This window comes from Tamandua tetradactyla, chromosome 5 (assembly GCF_023851605.1).
Source record: "Tamandua tetradactyla isolate mTamTet1 chromosome 5, mTamTet1.pri, whole genome shotgun sequence".
NCBI classification, from domain to species: domain Eukaryota; kingdom Metazoa; phylum Chordata; class Mammalia; order Pilosa; family Myrmecophagidae; genus Tamandua; species Tamandua tetradactyla.
The window spans coordinates 187497205-187516863 of record NC_135331.1 but is presented as its reverse complement, the minus strand read 5'-3'; the positions used below and the strand labels follow the sequence as shown (position 1 = coordinate 187516863).

Genomic DNA, 19659 nt, shown 5'->3' with positions numbered 1-19659 from the left:
GAAGCGCTAGTAGAATGAGAATGTCTAACATGAATTGAAGATGAGTTCCAAATGGAGGAAATAACGGGGAGTCAATACTTCTTTAAATGGCTGATAATTTTCCAGAGTTGACAAAAGATCTCAGATTTCTAAAGTACAGTAGAAGAAAATAATTTCATACACATCAAATGCATCTTTGGAAAATTGCAAAAAAATTAAAAAAACCTAAGAAACAGGGGAGATCTTAAGAGGTGCAAGGTGAACCAGAAAGCTTTTACAAGGATAATATAACTTTAACATGAAAACTAGATAAGGACAATAAAAGAAAGAGAAATTACAGCAGGATCTTATTTATAAGCTAAACAGAAAGTCCTAAATAAAAATCTCAGTTAAAAAAAAAAACAATATTTTAAGACATGTATTTAATCCAGGAATATAAGGGTAGTTACTTTAGGACATCTGCTAATAAAATTCACCACAATGACACATTAAAGGAGAAAAATCATTGAACATCACAATAGAAATAAAATGTGATCAGATTCAGCACTCTTTCATAATTGAATAAAATTAACTGCAAACTAAAAATAGAAGGAAATTTCTCTCTCTGATGAAGGTTATCTATCAAAACCAATTACAGGGGTGGGCCGTGGTGGCTCAGCGGGCAAAGTGCTTGCCTGCTATGCCGGAGGACCTCGGTTCGATTCCCGGCCCCAGCCCATGTAAAAAACAAACAAACAAACAAAATACAATAAAACAAGAAAATGTTTAAAGATGTTTCCCTTTCTTCCTCCCTTCCATCCTTCCTTCCTTCTCTCTGTCTTTCCTTCCCTTCCTTTAAAAAAAAAAAAAAAAAAAACCAATTACAGATATCAAACTCACTTTTGAAACATTAAAACCAATCCCTTATAATTTAGAAGCACGATGGGGATACTGACAATCACTGCTTCTAGTCAACATTTCACTGGAAGGCTGGAAAGAAAGAAAAAAATGGAAATAAAAATGCTATATTGGTAGAAAATATAATTAAGGATCTGCAGATAAATAATTTCAGTGAGTTAGAATAAAAGAGGCCAGCAAGTTTGTTTGATATAAGTGTGGTATACAAAATCAATACCGGTCATATATCATAGCAACAAACAGAAAAATGTACTTTTTAATAAAGGCATCATCTACAATAGTAACAAATATCCTAAATTTCCAAAGATTAAATCTAATAAGTGAGATACAGTAACTTTTATGGAAAATATAGTAAAACATTATTCAAAGTCATATAGAAGTCATAAATAACTGTAAATTTATAACTTGTTTATGAATACCACTCCTAAATATAATATGAATATTTTCCCAAATTAATTCACAAAATCAGTGGATTTCTGTGGCACTTGACAAGCTGATCTAAAAACTTATATGAAACAGTAAAGGGGCAAGAATAGAAACTGGAAATGGAAAATAAACATACTGCAATGAGATATAATTTCAGAGTCATCAGTTTGGTATAAATTATTATGTCATTGTGGGGAGATATGAGAAAGGGGGATACTTATACAACTCTGGAGGGAGAGTAAATTAAAGGCAAAACAAGATGCCCATACTCAACTGAACAGAAATTCTTCTGGGTTTCTGGCCTTGACAAACTTTTTTTTTTTTTTAATTTTTTTTTACATGGGCAGGCACCGGGAATCGAACCTGGGTCCTCTGGCATGGCAGGCGAGCATTCTTGCCTGCTGAGCCACTGTGACCCACCCTGGCCTTGACAAACTTTTGCATAGATGCACAAAGAAATTTATATAAAGATGATCATTAAACACTTTTTGTACTAGCGGAACATTGGAAAAACACAACTGCCTCCTGATCACTGGCTTATGCATGCAGAGCTGCTAAATTCTCAGTGGTGAGGACGGATTTGTGTATGTTCAAAATGTTTCATAACTAATCATTGTTAAACAGTCACCCTGGGCATAAAGTCCTACGTACAAAGACGTTTATTGCTGCACCAATGCATTGATTATAGTTGTAAAAACAATCGGAAGCCATCTGAATATCCATCGACAGGGAATGAATAAGTGATGTATGTCTACCCAGGACACTATTACAAGGAATAAGGTTAACCCTACATGAACGTGGATGCGATTCTTTATTCTTCCTCTCTGGGGCAGAGCACTGGCCTAGTGCTTTGACTCTGGGCTCCACCACAGGACACAACTTGGCCCGGAGAATGTCGTCCATCATAAGCCAAAAACAGATTCCAAAAGCTCTTGTGTCCTGGGACTTGTTCTCTTGCTGCTCGAGTCCCTTCACCATAACCGTGGGAACACAGCCTGCTGGGGTGGGGGTGTGAGAGACACTCGGGGGAGAGCTGAGTGTCATCACTGCTAGGCCATCCCAGATCAACCAGCCTTTCAGAGCCTCCAGGTGACGAAAGAAGTGAGGGGTTCCAGCTGAGATCGGTGGAGTTAGAGCCAGTCCACGAAAATGTCCAGCCAGCAAAGCATAGATTTATGAGATTAGCTGTTTCAATCCTTTTACTAAAGTGGTAAATTACCAAGGAAAATTCTAACTAGGAAATGACAGTCACGAATTGTTTACACTGTCATTTTCTAATCAGGCTTTCCCCCGATAACACTCCTCACCATTACTTCCCCCTAAATGATTCCTTCCTTAACTGGCTCTAAAAATAATTGAATTTGCAAATAGTACTCCAATTATAGCTAGCATCTAGAAATGTGTCTTTCCTAAGAGTTTAGAGTCAGAAATCCTCGGCTTACAACAGAAAACAAATTCTCATAAGGGCCAGTTGCTTTTAGAATATAACATTTTAACTAGCAGTTAAAGAGAATGATTAACAGGCCTTTAAAATAAGTCTCAAAACAGTTTCTTCACGTTAACAATGTAAATAAATTTTACAATTGAAGAATCATAAACTTGGAATAATACACAAGGGATTGCAAGGATCTGACACCTGGTAAATAAGTAAAATTTAAAAATCAGCATCTATTTTAGAATATAAGTTAATATGGGTACCTCTTACATGTCTCTGCTCTCTATTTCATTAAAATACCAGGCTATCTAGAGAAATTAGAGTTGCGATTTGTTTGCCAAACTCCTGCAGTGTAGGTACTTTCTTAGCAAACAAATAACAGACATGTTTTTCTGTTTAGGTAAATGTTAATAATCCCAGCTGCTTTGGTAATTCAGTTATTCGACAAAGACATTGTAAACTACTTGAAAAGAAACCATCTGGTTTGCAGTTGTAAAACTGAAACCAATTAAAACATTTAAATGACATTTTGTTTTTCATTTCAATTCTGTAAAAAATGTATTTTGCAAGTTCCAATTAGTGGTTGATTTTTCTCTATTGCTTTTATAATATGAGTCTGAATTTCAAATAATTTTTAAGTTCAAGCAAGCTGTTCCTATAATTGACGTTATATTGGGATACCAGAGTAACCGAATAATAAAGTATATAAATTTAACATATATGCATATATTGATACACATAGACACGAATGGTGCAGTACACAGAATTTCTACACATCAAATTCAATAAAATAGGATAAAATATCTACCTCTCCACAAGAATTGCTTGGTTAGGCATACCCTAAGAACCTGATAATTCAGTTAGGGGAACGGATCTACTAAAAAATAATAATAATAAAAAGCAGAACTCAGAGGTTATAATGACAAAACTTCCTTCTTTTCCCCACCAACAATCCCTTTCAAATTTATTCAGAATATAAACTCTTCTCTTGACCCTGGAATAAAACACCTGTAACCCCATGACTGTTTTTCTCACTCTTAGAATACTCAAAAGCACCGTGAGCACCCCAGATTTCGAGGCTTCAATTTAGAACTTAGAACGTCCAGTCTCATGTCATGCTGAAAATATCCAACTTCATTAAAAATTAGAGCTGCTCCCAGTCTCACAAGAGGGGCTTGTTGTAGGTAGGAAACCAGTACGATGAGAGGGGACTTGTGTCTTTTTCTCCCTTCCTCTTTCCCTCTAGGCTTCCAACCCACCAGTGCCATGTTGCTGGCTGTGGCTTCTGAACCTTCTCTCTAGAGACAATGAAAAGAGCAGAGAAGAGATGAGCCGGGGGGGTGGGAGGGGCAGGAAAGTTCTTCCTTAACTGCCCCTGTCTTGAGTTAGTTTCTATCCCTCAATGTCTGGCAGTTGTTGAAAGTTAAACTGTCTCTTAAGCATCATAGTATTTTGGAATGCCTTACCTTATGCTCTTCCCATTCCGGGTGGCCTCCGATCTGTAGTTCCCGTCACCAGGGATAACGAACTCCTTTCATTGGCTGCGTACTTCTTCCTCTGCCACAAGGAATCTGATGATTTACCTCTAACCTCTCCTCTTGGGCTAGTTTGCCCTTCTTGTGGACCTCAGTTGGCCTCTATGCTAACTTCACTCAACAGCATATGTGTGCGGAAAGCACATGGGCATTCTTGAACATTTAGAACAGCCGAAGAATCCGGATAGCGGAATGACTTTTCCACCCCCACTGACCGAAGAGCATCTAGCCCCTCCCCTGTCCCCTGGATGTCCCTGTGACTCCCGACTTGCAGGGACCTTAACCGGCCTACACAGTCCCCATTCTCTTGACTTGAGGTGAAGAGGGAATCATAACTTTCTTCAAATAATTCTCTTCACACATCTGCCCTCACTCCCTGCTCCCTCTATGGTTTATATTCCCAGTGAGAGTTGGGAGTTTTTAGAATCAGGAACCCATTCACAGATACTTCCTTTGCAAATTTTCATCTTGGTCTGGCATCACACTTTAGAATTTCATAACCCATTACTTTCTAGTATTTCAATTAAATTTTCACTTTAACATCTGGCCTCAATAGTATTTTTTTTTTCATAATAATACCCGCGCCAAAGCAAACATTTAAATGCCATACAAAGTATTTCCAGTTTTAAATCACTGGTACCATTATAGATATTGGACATGTGATATAAATCATCATTCTCTCTATAATGTGCATTATGTTACAGAAGGGGACATAAAAGGCTCATAACACACAATACTTGGCTTCTCTTTGCAGTGGCTGTTGCCGTTGTTGGTCTGGCATCAACGACGTCCACGCCTGGACCATAGGAGTGAGTGTGTGACCCAGCCTAAACTATTATAATATGCTTTAGTTCAGATCACAGAGATTGGTCCAGGGTTGAGTAAATGTTTCCAGGTGAGCCAATCAGAGTGCTCCCCTAGAATTTTTCTGCAGGAGATGATAAAAATCCCTCTTTCCTTTTTAACAGTGGAACTCAAAATATGAGAGCCCAGAACGTCCAGCAACCAGGGAGAAGTCCCGATGCCAAGAAAGAAGCACAAGTAGAGGATGCGAGTCCCTGGCACCCCTGAGCTGTCCTATACCGGGTTTCCCCCTTTATGTTGTCCACCCCAGCATCTTTCCAATAAATTTCCATTTTCTCTCAAGGTAGTTTGAGAAATGTTTCTATAACTTTCAACCAAATATCACAAGGCTCTTGATTATTTAAATCTCAAAGTGTTTACAGTATCTGGGATTTTATCATGTTTTAAACCACACATAAAAGTAAGCCTTATTTTAATGAAACTATAATACCATTGATACTAGAAATAATTGCAAGCATTCTAAAAACTTGGACAAAGAATAAAAGATTTTTCACTCTTTAACATTCAAGGGAATGAAATAACAGTAGCAATAGAAAAACATAAGTATGCCTTCTCAAGTTCATGAAAAATATTAGAATTCCTAAGTGAATTGCATTCCTGTGTCTTTTCAGTCCTTTGCAGGAACTAAAGCTTAAAATGGCAAGTACAAAATAATCTAATTAATGGTTAATGAGAGCATTATTTTCAAACACAAAATAAAATGATAGGAGCATGAAAATGTACATTTGCTTTGTCAACAAAACAAAACACATTTTAGATGGATTAAAATAAGAGGACATACAGAACACTTTATTTTTTAAACATGTTACTTAATATGGGAGGAGAATTAACACATCATAAAGCCTTACCTAGATCCAAACGTGTCAAAAATATATAACTGTTTTCATCTGTTTATCACTCTCTTCATTACAAATAAAATTTGAAGTGGCAAGGAAGCACTTGGATTCCAAACTTGCAACAACTTGAAAAACCCATTCAAAGAATCTTCAAAAGACCAACACATGGACTCATGGAATCATCTTGTAAAGAATTTCTCCATTATTATTTACTTCTGGCTTCAGATACTTTTCATAGGATGCATAAAGGTAAGACCCACTTAATTCTTCCAGAATTTAGAAGCCTTTATCACACAAGTAATATTTCCTATTTAAATAGCAAGCTGGACGGAATTACATTCCTCATTTAAATTATGGACATCGACACAGATTTGTGTCGTGTGGAGAGATAGCTCATGGAATGAGGAACTTGGCTGTAATCCAGGGTTTCAAACCAAGTTTTCTCTACCTGGATTGAAATAGGGTTAAGGAATTAAAGAGAGCTTCACAGAGGAGGTGGCATCTGATTTGAGAATTGCAAACAAGCCAGAGTTTCCCAGGTAGTGAAGGAAGTATGAGGCATTCTAGGCAGAGACTATAAGATACAAAAGCACAGCAGGATGAGAAAGCATCCTGTTAGAGTCAACAACCAGGTAATTTAGTGTGGCTCAAACCTAAGGTAAATGATGGTGAATGTTGAGCCTAAACAGGTAGGCAGGAGCTAGGTTATGAAGGACAAAATGTTTGGATTTTATCTTATAGCTGCTGAGGGAGTCGCAGGAAGGGGGTCATTTAAAGTCTTCCGAGAAGGGATATAATTCAATTTCAATTTGCAGCTGGAAACTATGTACTGGGACAGAACTGACTTTGCCCACTGTGATGACTTGATGCTATCTGTACCCCAGAAAAACATGTTCTGAAGTCAAATCCATTCCTGTGGGTGTTACCTCAATTAAGGTGATGAAGTTACGTCAGTTAAAGTGTTTCCCACCTCAACCAGGAGTCCTTTATAAGAGATTGAAATTCAGGCACGGAGAGAAAACGCCATAGAAGCAAGAAGCTGAAAGCAACAAAAGCCAGGCGAGAAGGGAGAGATCACAAAACCTGCCATGTGCCTTGCCACATGACAAACTGAGGACCAAGGATCACCAGCAGCCAGTCTTTGGGAAGAAAGCATTGACCTGATGATGCCTTGATTTGAACAATTTCCTGGCCTCAAATCGTGAGTGAATAAATTCCCATTGTTGAACCTGACCCATTTCATAGTACTTGCTTTGAGCCGCCTAGGAAACTAAAACAGTCACCATCTTACTTTTTAGGGGTCTATAAACTTATGCTCACACAGTTAGAGCAGCATACTCTTCAGGTTGGAGAGGGTAGTTGAATGTATTGAGTATTAAATACAGGCGAGGTGGAGGCTGGTTGCTACCTGGAGTCTATCCAGGCTTCCTAAAACACTGGGGATTCTTAATGAGGACCTCATATTCCTCAATGCACTGCTTAACTTTGAAAATCATATGTTTATTTAAATTATAAATGGGTATTCTTGAAGTACTGACTTTTCCAAATATGCCACTTAATTATTCTTTATTTGACTTTCTTTTTAAATTAGTTTACTTTAAAAAATAAGAAAATCGCTTACCAGAATCTTATTATAAAGCAGCTTTCCGGCTATATGGCTAGAAAAGCCATAAATCCAATATAATGACATATTTTTAAATCTGTGTGTGTGTGTGTAAAGTTGAACTTCAGAACCAAAGAAACTTTGAACTCTATTGTCAAACAAACGTGTATCCGTTACCTTTCATATGTTTCTCATAATCCTTTTAACTGTGCCAGACAATTGCCAAAGCTATTTATATTTTAAACAGGTGTTTGCTTTTTCCTAGCTTGAGTTCCCTATCTATCTGATCCTAAAGGAGAACTGAAATGAAGAATTTGTGACATCAAAATCTGAGGTCAGGCAACCTTCTGTTCCATGAAATTATGGTCAGTCATGGCCTTATGGCCACACTGTAAGAAATGAGAAAAATTGCACTAAAAGAAAACATTTGAACAAATTATTCAAACAGTAGTAAAATATGTTCTCACAGAAATAGAAAATTATAGCTTACATAGATTTTTCTTTGTGAAAGTCCTTAGTTACTGCATTCATAGAAACATAATAAAGGTTCCTTTTCAAAAGAAATTATCAGCATAACTTTCTTAAAAACCATACTTAGATGTACGCAGATATACACATCCCACATGATAATCATCTTGTAATGTACCTATGTGATGAGATTAAATATTAAAGGTTATAAGGGACAGTAGGGCAGTGGGGGGCCAGAGGGAGTTGAGGTGATCACATATTCCAGGGCTTTGAACCACATATTTGGTATCGAAAACAAAAACAAACAAATCTTACGGTGAGCACCAAAGTGAGTCTCATGCACAAGGGTCATATATTTGTACTTTTCTCTATTGTAATGGATTAAGGTTGAATACCATAGCACAATCATATTTGTATTTACAAATAGAAACCACATTTATTCTGAATACATTTGTAACTGAGTGTACAATTCACAGCTTTATCGCTTGTTTTATGAGTCCATTTGGCTTGGCACAGAAAAAAAATAATTAATCAAGTGTGTAGATTTCAGGGCCTGGTCTTTATTTATGCAGAAACTGCTTATTTATTAACTTTAAGCATCTCCCATTTGGTCTCAAAGAGACATATAGTTACATGGAAACAGAGCAGCTTCCAGTCGACAATTGCACAACTACAGATGCTTTTTTCCGACACCGTCACAGCTGAGGAGGTCCAGCCAAATGAAAAACAGTTCTGATGAAGTGAGAAACAGAAAAGCGGTACCATGCAAACATTATAACATAATAAAACACAGGCCAGCACACATTTTTTAAAACTCTCTTTATTAAATTTATGTGAATCAAGAGGAAAGGGTGAAAAGTATATATACCGATGATAAAAATTATTCTCTGGATAATTCCAGTCATCTCATTTAAAACTTACTCTGTACAAATTTCTAGTCTCCCCACTTCCTTTTTAGCTCTCAATCATGTACTCGAAAGTTAACTTTTTGTTGATTTAATAAAGACATAGAATTTGCAGGTGGTATGTTCCTGAACAGGCAGTCTAAGACTAAATGATGTTACAGACACTTACATGAAAATTAATAGGTCGTCCTCACTGATCCTTTCATATTTCAGATGATTCATCTTAACCTGTTTCGACAACCACGGTACTGTGTGTGTCTACCCTGTCCCACCGGGAACCATGCCAGCCATGCAAAGCATGAAATCATAGGATGTGTTATGATGCTATCCCCGAAAGATTTCTAGCCAAACTTACACTCACAGCATTGTACTTCAGGGAGGCCCACACTCTGATGGATTCTTAAAATACATGCAGATGTGTTTTTCTGAATATGCAGTGCTAGAAATGTTGCTTATCCTTCTGGAATGTGCTAATATAGAGAGACAAATATTAGAATGAGTCATTGTAAAGCATATATGCATGGATTAAGCACATTCATTTCTTGCTACCAAAAGCTTTTTTCTCTAGACTATTTTAGATATATGCATATGTGGGGCGGGGGGGTGGGGAGTGTATAAGTTTTGCCATATATTTGATTCTTTTTGAAAGTAAACATCTCTAAGGCACATTTCCTATTCAATTAGTGTGCTGCTTTGGTTTGCTAAAGCTGCCAAATGCAATATACCAGAAACGAGTTGGCCTTTACAATGGGGATTTATTAACTTAACAATTTTCAGATCTTAGGCCATGAAAATGTCTGACTCAAGGCATCAACAGGATGATACCTGGACTCTGAAGACAGGCTGTTGGCATCTGGGGCGCCTCTGTCATGTGGCAAGGCACATGGAGACATCTGCTGGTCTTTCTCTCCCAGATTTTGTTGCTTTCAGCTTCTGGCTTCAGTGGCTCCATCTCTCAGCTTCTCTGTGCTCTTTTCATTTCAAATCTTAGCTTCTCTAGGGCATTTATCCTCTCATAAAGGGCTCCAGTAAGAGGGCCCACCTTGAATGAGGTGGGTCACATCTCAACTGAAATAACCTAATCAGTGGGTCCCATGCACAATAGGTCTGTGCCCACAAGAATGGATTAAAAGAACATGAGCTTTTCTGGGGTACACAACAGCTTCAAACTATCACATACACCTATACCGGAAGGGGAATAACTTAATTTTTTCTTATGCATTCATTAAGCATTTATTATTTGCCAGGAAACTATGTTGAATGTTTAACAGGCATTATCTTCTTTAATCCTTACAATGTCCTTATAAGTTAGATATTCTTATGTCTATTTCACCTCTGAGAAATTAGGGCTTTTTTGTGGCAACAAATTAGTAAGTAGGGAAGCCAAAACACAATCTCAGGCTCCAGCTTTAAAGCCAATGCTCTTAACAAGTATTCCTTTCAAGCCAACTAACCAAAAAACTAATTCAATATATTAGAATAAAAAGGATATAAAAGTAATTCCAATTAAATATGTTTAATTAAAGAGATCATGATTAATGATTAGAATACTCATCTGAACTAAAGGCACAGGAGGGAAGTTGTTGCTCTACTGAGTCTCTCCCATGACTCCCTCCCTCTCACACTAAGGTTCAAAAGTATTTGAGAGGAATATAAATCTGTCATAGAGTCCGATAGATTTTTGCTCATTAAATTTCTAAAGTATTTCTCTATTATTCATTATTTAAAATTCTACAGCACTGGCATTTATTCAAAGTAGTCACCCAAGAATGCTTTGCATTTGGGTTCTATTCCTTGGGCACATATTTTCCCTCTCTGCCATATTTTTCCTATCCAAAGATAGAAAAGCTAGGAATGGAGTAAGCAGAGTGATGTATTATCCAAGTTTGTTGTGTTTGGATTTACTGGTCATCTGAACCATTCCAGCATAACCATTTCTTATACTCTTTTCCAGAGTAGTACAAAGAGGATGAAGCTAACATATTCTTTAAATAGAACAAATAAACACCCAGTCAGCCCTGCACATGGGCAAGTAATGTTTGAGTTCCCAATCTACTAGACTTTCCCATCACTGATTTTTATTAGACAACAATGGCAGGTATGACTTCTACCCAGGGAATATAAAACAGTTCAATAAAAAGGAAAAAAAAACTTTGATGCTACAACCAATGAGACTGTTTTGACAGCGCAAGACAAGAAATAAGGGAAGGTTATTGACCTTTTCAAATGTGGGAAATTAATTGTAAGGTACTGAACTTAAAGTTCATTTCTTCCTTTCCCCACCCCAAGTAAACCTATATAATTTTCACAGGGCAGAGAGAAATAGTGCCAAGAAAGGGTGCAGTACATAGAGAGTGAGAAGCCCTTCCAGGGATGCTAAATGATATAGAAAATATTTTGCAGTCCAAGTGTTGGAGAGGAGTAAAATCCTTTTATGTTGCAACTTTTCAGGGATTTTTTCTTTTTAGGAACTGTGGTGCTTTAGTAACAAAAATACCATTGAATGTGACTGATATTGAACTTGAAGCAATTGCAAATTGAGAGACTAAGAATTCCTTACAGTCACTACAAAATCATGATAAAATAATATAATTAGTCTGACCTTCTCTAGCCTAAGACACATTGATGAAACTAAAAGAAGAGCACATGTGACTTGGAATCAAGACAATAAGCAAAAAACAGAATCTAGACAAGAGTAGGAAAGAGCTTTCCCATTACATCTGAACAAGAGTTTGACCATTCCCTGGCATGAAGAATTAAAAGTTAACATCAATAGGTACCACCAAAATTAAAACTGCATGTAATCTACATCATGAGATTGACATATATGCATGGTCTTCCACTGCAATATCCTTGTAATAGCCAAATACTGGAAACAACCACACTACCATCAAAGGAGACTAGTTTTCTAAAGTGAAGTATATCCATTTGATAGAATATTATTTTGCTTTAGTAGGAATCTTTCTGTACATCGATAAGGAGATCTATTTGAGACATATTAAGCAAGAAAAAAAACAGCATTTATATTGGGATAGACAAAGAGTTTATGAATGTACACAAAAAGCAGAAACATAACAAAAAATTGTTATATTTCATCACATTTTAAAACTTCTACTTTTTGAAAGACACTATAAAAATGAATAAAAAGGAAAGCCACAGAATAGGAAAAATATTCACTATATATATATATATCTGATGAAGGACTTTAATCCAGAATACATAAAGACTTCTTAAAACTCAATCTAAGAAGACATACCACCAAAATAAAAAGGGGCAAAATTTTTGAACAGGCATTTTGCAAAAGAAGAAAAATGACTAAAACACACACAAGACAATACTTAAAATCCTTATTCATCACTGGTTGTCTTGAGCCAGGGCTACGGAGTATTCACTGTGAAAGGGACAAAAGAATAGTTTGGGGGCTGCTGCATATGTGTTGACTTGGATTTGAATGGTGGTTACACGAGTGGGTACACATTTGTCAAAACTCAACAAACTGTACACCTAAAATTATGTGTCTTATTTTATGTTAGAATTACACCTCAAAATTGGATTTTTAAAAAAGCTTTAAAAAAAAAAAGAGAGAAGCCAAATGTGAAGAAGATAGGAGGAAGTTCTCCCGGCTAAGGAGGTAAGAGAGAACCCAAGAGAATGTGTGTACTGAATATCACTTGGCCACTTGAAATTCTCTTGGCCACATGTCTTACTCTGCTGCAGTGACCAGTGTTGTACCATCTTCGACTAGCTCTGCACAGGTGCCACCTGACAGCTCCTCATCCAGCCTGAGCTTTGGACCTCTTCCTTCTTGCCAGGGCCTTTTCTCACATATAGTAACAGCTGGGCACAACAATTGATCAGACAGAAAGTACAAAGGAATTAATGCCTATAGGGCCACTCTTGATCAATGGTATATGAAAGTCAGTGCAAAAATGCAGCCAGTTTTAAAATGCATTGCACACACTCCCATAGAGATGGCCAATTTGACAATACACCCTAGTCTGGCTTTTCCTCCTTCCCTGTTTCACTCCTCTGGGCCAGCACCCCTTTCTGGGGATCATTTCACAATAAACTACCTTCATGCTAGCTTTCATTTCAGGGTCTCGTTCAGGGAGATGCACACCAGGACACAGTATCATAAAAGGCAAATAATAATAATAATAAAATATCAATAATAATAGCTAAAAAGTTTATATGTTTACTATGTACTAGATCTTGCTTTAAGATCTGTACATTTATTACTTTACTTAAATATAGCAATAATCCCATTTTATAGATGAGAAAATGGAGACAGAAGAAAGGTAAATGATGGGATCCAGTAGGGAAGTGGTTAACATTGACAAATGCTTCTGAAAAATCATGAAATCCAAGGGATTTGATAAAATAGTGTATCATTGATAAACTCGATGCAAGCAATTTCAGGGGAGCAATGGGAGAAGATTCTGGATTTTTGTAGATTTCTTTTTATTTGTATCTTAACTGAAACTCAGCCTCCAATTGTACAAAAATGTAAATGTAATGACACACTCAGAGAAATAGTAAGTGATACTATGTTGGATAAGTTTAACAAAACCTTCAATATACACTCATGTTCTAAACTTCTCTGCATCTCTTCCACACGATGAATATGACCTTTGGTACTTTTAAAGGTATGGCTACTGCAGTGAATGCATAAAGTGAAATAATGAAACATGTTGTTGATGTAATGGGAAAAAAAGATTAAATAAAACAGCAGTAAGAAAAAGATACTAAAAATATTCAAGGCCATATATGATGGACTTTACCCATTAATCATGATGGAACTTTTGTTTCCCACTGCATATTCACTAAAATAATATATATCATATTTCAGTTTTCTTTGTGTCAATTGTTTCTTTGTATACAATTGTTTCTCCATAAATGCTAAATGCAAAAAATTAGAAAAGTCTTAGTAGAGTCCAATAAAGGACAATCGATTTAGAAAATTGGGAATTCTATTTAATATGTGTCATATTTTGCCTTTCAGGCCATATTGTTGGTCATAAGTAAACTTTTAGACCTCAAATTATTAGTAAATGAGCATGGGTCATATCTATAGTAAGTTTTCAAGGTCATGACTATTAGGCATCTTTTTTCTTCTGTGTAATTTGAATGGTGGTTACACAAGTGGGTACACATTTGTCAAAACTCAATAAACTCAATATGGTAATAAGTGATCAAGTCCAAGCTGTAACAAGTTCTAAACATCTAGTCTCAAATATTCCAGCCACTTGTAGTTGACTCTAATCAATGCAAAGTTCAGGTTTGGAAGTTAGCCAAGTAACTTCCCAATAAATCCCAATAAATAAGACAGCTGTTGATAATCTTAGTGGATTCGTGGTAATGGTCTATGCACCATTTATGTTGGCACATCAGTCCAGCTAATATTCTTATCATGGTAACAATCACTGCCATTTGTCAGATGTTCATTATTTTAATATGAAACTAAGCTTGAAAAAATTAAAAGCAAAATCTCATAAGATGTCTGCATACCCTAGAAATAAGAAGATGCTTGGCGGGAATAAATATGTGCTGGCAACACATCTCGTCTCATATTTCAAGGGCAAAATTGAAACCATATTTGCATGGAGTGTAAACATTGATTGCTATATGTTTTTATACACAGAGGACGACAAACAGTACTGCAGCACTCTCTTGATCCTCCTCCACTTTTATGTGATGTCCAAAAATGTCTCAGTTAAAGGAGGCTTCTGAATTTAATTCAGAAAAAAGACAGGGACTCATACGTCAAGAGTAGAGGCAAAGCACACTCTAGGTATGAGTAAAAACAAACAAAAGCACAGTTGTTTCTAATATGAAAGACAAAACTATTATTCTCTAATGGGTATAAAATGAGTGAGCACAAATGGTAGATTATCTCAGAGTTTCATTCAGGTTGGGGCTTTGGTCCTTTCATCTCTGCCTTCCCTCCAGTCTTGGTCAGACCAGATCAATTTGTCCCATGCAGCCAAAGTAGCTGCACTTATTCCCAGCCCTAGTTAATTCCATCCAGGAGCTTCCTGTTACACTTAAGTGAAGACCAAAGCCTTATCGTCAGTCCCCAGGCACTGCATTGTTCAGTTCCTACCATCCTTTTGAGCCTCATCCCTACCACCCTCCCTTCTTTAATAAACTCCAACTGCACAGAATTTCTTTCAGATCCTCAAACACTCCCTGGGTCTTTGTGCCCAGGATGTTGGCACATGTTAGTTATGCTGCCTGAAAAACTGCTTCTCATCAAAGTTCACCCAGTTCACTTCTACTCACTCTTCAGATTACCACTATAATGCCACTTCCTCCAGGGAGAACACTGCCCCTCCCTGCAAAGATGGTCTCAAGACCCTGCCATGTTCTTCCATCACACCCTTTGTGTCTTCATAGCATTTATGATTAGAGCCAAATCATTTACTGTGAAGTTCTTTATTTAATATTTGCCATATCATTCGAGTGTAGGTCTCCAAAAGGCTGAGATCATGTCTGGTTGCTCACTAGGTTTATTACTCTGCATAGTTAAATATGTGATTAATCATTTGGGAGGGGAGGAAGAAAGAAGGAAGGAAGAAAGAAGCAAGAGGGAGGAAGAGAGAGAAGTTAAGGGAGGAAAAGATTAAGGAATAAAGGGAGGGAGAGGAGAATAGGAAAAAAAAAAAAAAGGCTTAGTATTTACTAGCAAAGTTTTATTGTATCAAACCAGAGGACAGTTATCAAAAGTCACGTACAAGGACTCAATGGCTAAAGGGAAAGATTGCTTAGAACCAGTCTCAAGCAAGCATCAAGAGTCAAGGAATGACTATAGAAAAATTAATTCAAAATGAATCAAAGACTTAAACATTAGAGCTAAGGCCACAAAACTTTTAGAAGAAAATGTAAGGAAATGTCTTTTAAAACTTGTAATAGGAGGCAGTTTCCTAGACTTTACACCCAAAGCATGAGCACTGAAGAAAGAAATAGATAAATGGGAACTCCTTAAAATTAAATACACTTGGGCATCAAAGAACTTTGTCAACAAAGTAAAAAAGCGGCTTATGCAATAGGACACAATATTTGGGAACCACATATCAGATAAGGGTTTAGTATCTAGAATATATAAAGAGATTTTTCAACACAACAGCAAAAAGACAAACAATTTAAAAATGGGCAAAAGACATGAATAGATACTTCTCAGTAGAGGAAATACAAACGGCTAAAAGGCACATGAAAAAGATACTCAACTTCACTGGCTATTAGGGAAATATATGTCAAAACCACAATGAGATATCATCTCACATGCACTAAAATGGCCATTCTCAGAAAAACAGAAAACAAAAAGTGCTGCAGAGTATGTAGAGAAAAAGGCACACTTACCCACTGTTGATAGGAATGTAAAATGGAACTATCACCGTGCAAAGCAGTTTGGTGGTTCCTCAGGAAGCTAAGTATACAATTGCCATATGATCCAGCAATCCCATTACTAGGTATATATTCAGAGGACATGTGGGCAAGGACACAAATGAACTGCAGCTCTATTTATCATTGTCAAAATATGGAAGCAGCCCAAATGTCCATCAATGGACAACTGGCTAAACAAACTATGGTATCTATATATGATGGAATATTACACAGCTGTAGGACAGAATAAAGTCATGAAGCATGTAACAATGTGGATGGACCTTGAGGACATTATGCTGAGTGAAATTAGCCAGAAACAAAAGGACAAATACTGTATGGTCCCACTAATATGAACTAATATTAGTGAGTGAACTTGGAGAGTTGAAGTTAAGAATACAGGTTATCAGGAGATAGAAAGAAGGTAGAGATTAGGCATTTGGTGCTGAAGGAGTACACATTATGTGACAAGACTGATTGTAAAAATTCAGAAATGGGTAGCACAATATTACCTGATTGTAACACAATAATCTAAGTACACTGAGTGAAGCTGAGCCCAGAAAAGGGCTAGGGGCACATATGAAACCAGAAGAAAAGAGAGAAGATAAAGACTGAGATGGTTTAATATAGGAACACCTAGAGTGGACAACGATGGTGATTAAACGTACAAAGTAAAAAACATTTTTGTTCTCCCTCATGCAGAGTGATGAGAAAAAGAGTTTTCTATTTCTCATCAAGGGATGAGAAATAGAGAAGCTAAGCTCAAATAGCAGCTGGTGAGAGTATGTAAATAAAATCCAGAGATGAAGGCAAGTAGGGCCAGTGTCTGCAAAGAAGCCTTTGCAATCTCAGCTTTTGTTTGTGTGCTATATTCCCAGTTCATAAAGGGACTTTGATAAAGTAGCTCTAGGCTATTGTGTCCATCAGGATTTTTATTCCGGCCAACTTCGACAATTTGGTCACCATATATCTCTGTCTGATTGCTTTGCCAAGTATTAAACACACAAAGTTTAATTTACAGTTTTAAAAAAAGAATGTTTTAAAATTAAATCTTAGAGCCCCCAGCAAAATGTTCAGTGAGATTTTATTCCCTTTTTATTAAGTAGGTGTTATAAAAATATTAGGCAAGGCTTTACGAAGTGTGTATTTTATTTAAATGTAATATCATTCCTGATTATTTTCCATAGAATTAATAAATATATTTAACCACCATCTCAGAACCCTTTCCTCTTCTTTAAAAACTGTGATTCCCAATCACCCAATATGACTTGGAAGATTCACATACACACCTATTAAATGAACATTTTGCCTTATTAGAGATAATATTATTAACAATACTAAAGAGCTTAGGAGAGAAAGTGTATAATATTAGACTCTTGTCTAGGCTACAAAAGCACACCGAAAAAGCCTTCTTAAGACATTGTACTTTCCTGAATTTGTCCACCCTGGGCGCCCGAGCATTGACTGTTAAATCAGACTGGAGCCACGCATTCTCTCTGACATAACAAACCCTGAACAGGTTCTCAACTCAGAACTTTATGAGGACAAAGAAGGATTCTTGAGAATGCACTTTGCCATATCTAGTGTACAAAGATGGCTGCCATCAATTCTTCCTTACCTGCATGTGCATGTCTCTCCTGTATGGAAGGAGAGTGTATTTCCCCTCATTTGAATCTGGGCTGGCCACGTGACTGCTTCAACCAGTAGAATGCAGCAGAAGGGACATTTTGGGACTCCTGAACCCAGGCTTTAAGTAGCCTGTTAGCTTCTTCTTCCTTCATCTTGGTCTGCTTGTTCTTGGGACACTCCCTCACAGAACCTGACAAAGACGATATGAGAAGCCAAAACCCAGGAGGAAAGCAAAGGACAACAATGCCAGCTGAGCTTCCATCTCACAGTCAACCTCCACAGCCAATCAGGTGAGCTGGCATCTTGTATGTGCTAGCTCAATCGAGTGTCCAGTTGACTGCAGCACTGGGAGATGTTATATGGAGCAGAAGAACTGCCCAGCTGAGCCTAATCAAAAAAGAGAATCAAGAAAGATAATAAAATAGCTGTATTTTAAGTAAGTTTTAGTGTCATTTGTCAGTAGACAACCAAATACACAAAACCATGAGATTTATTTTACTCTCCATTTAACCATCACAGAAATATAGACTACAAACTTTGAATATTGTGTGGTGAAGTTCTAATTTGCACTTGTAGTTTCTCTTATTGATTAATTTGTAAATATCTTCACAGTAAGAGTAAAGACTGTGTCTGAGTTTGACCCCACATATTCTCCCAAGTTCTACATTTTCTCTTCTAAATAGTCCATGTTTGATTCATAGTAAGTATCTGCTTGGGATATTTTTGGTTGCTTATATTATAAGTATTTTTAATTTTTTCACAGGCAAAACTCAAAATTTACCTACATTCCAAATCTATCAAGTTAGTGTTAAAAAACATGATTCCTTCAACATACTATCCAAACTGATATTTCCTGTGAATTTTTTTTTATTGAATAAGCTGTGTATCCAGTAAAGTACAAACAGAACTATATTATTTCTTAAAACTTGCTATTAACAGTTTAAACTCACTTTGAAAAATTGTTACTTCCCTGCCTCTGAGTGAAGGCTTGGGGGAAATTACCATTGCTTTAATAGTACGTTACATATAATTAATGGGTTCTTCTTTCAACTCTATGATATATCAATTCTTTTTCATTTGGTATCTTTAGCCATAGATGAATCAAATGTGAATTAAGAAACAAGTCTTCTAATCTTCCTTTTTTTAAGGCAAAAGTTCATTTTCTGAAATGGTCACTTTAAGATGCTACAAATGGGGAGCTGAAATCATGGTGCCATATATAGCCACAGGTCACATAACTAAGAAGAGAAGGGCCTCATTTGTCCTTTAAGTAATTTTATTTTCATTTATTGGTCATGTGGAGGACACTTTAAAGTGTGAAGTGCAGAGAAAAGACACTTATCTGGGTCTAATGTGGTACTTGAGGACCACTCTGACAAGCTAGCACAGATGGTCTAAAATTTCTTATATAACCCTACTGGACAACTCCCCTGGCCAAGAATGTCCCAGGGATTCAGGTTGACCAGGGTTTGATAATCATTATTATATAAACTTCATTCAAATGCATTTTTTTCTAAAAAAATCAATCTATTGACCTTTAAGATATATACTTAGTTTCTAAGAACTTATTATGTGACTCCTAGTTTTTAAGATGCTTATTAAAAACCAAGTCATTTACTTTAAAAACCAAACAAAATAGACAAAAACCCTTAAACTTCTAGGATGAGAATACCTTAATTACAAACCAAACATTTTCCGATTA

General features: G+C 36.6%; 1 long non-coding RNA gene across 1 annotated transcript; it reads right to left on the bottom strand.

Annotated features, from left to right (window-relative positions):
• LOC143682933 (uncharacterized) lies at nucleotides 1-17806 on the bottom strand. The gene is made up of 3 exons (XR_013175372.1): nucleotides 17728-17806; nucleotides 859-948; nucleotides 1-128 (listed from the first exon to the last, which is right to left on the bottom strand). It is a non-coding gene; the product is annotated as an uncharacterized LOC143682933 (long non-coding RNA).
• Nucleotides 17807-19659: the final 1853 nt, after the last annotated feature.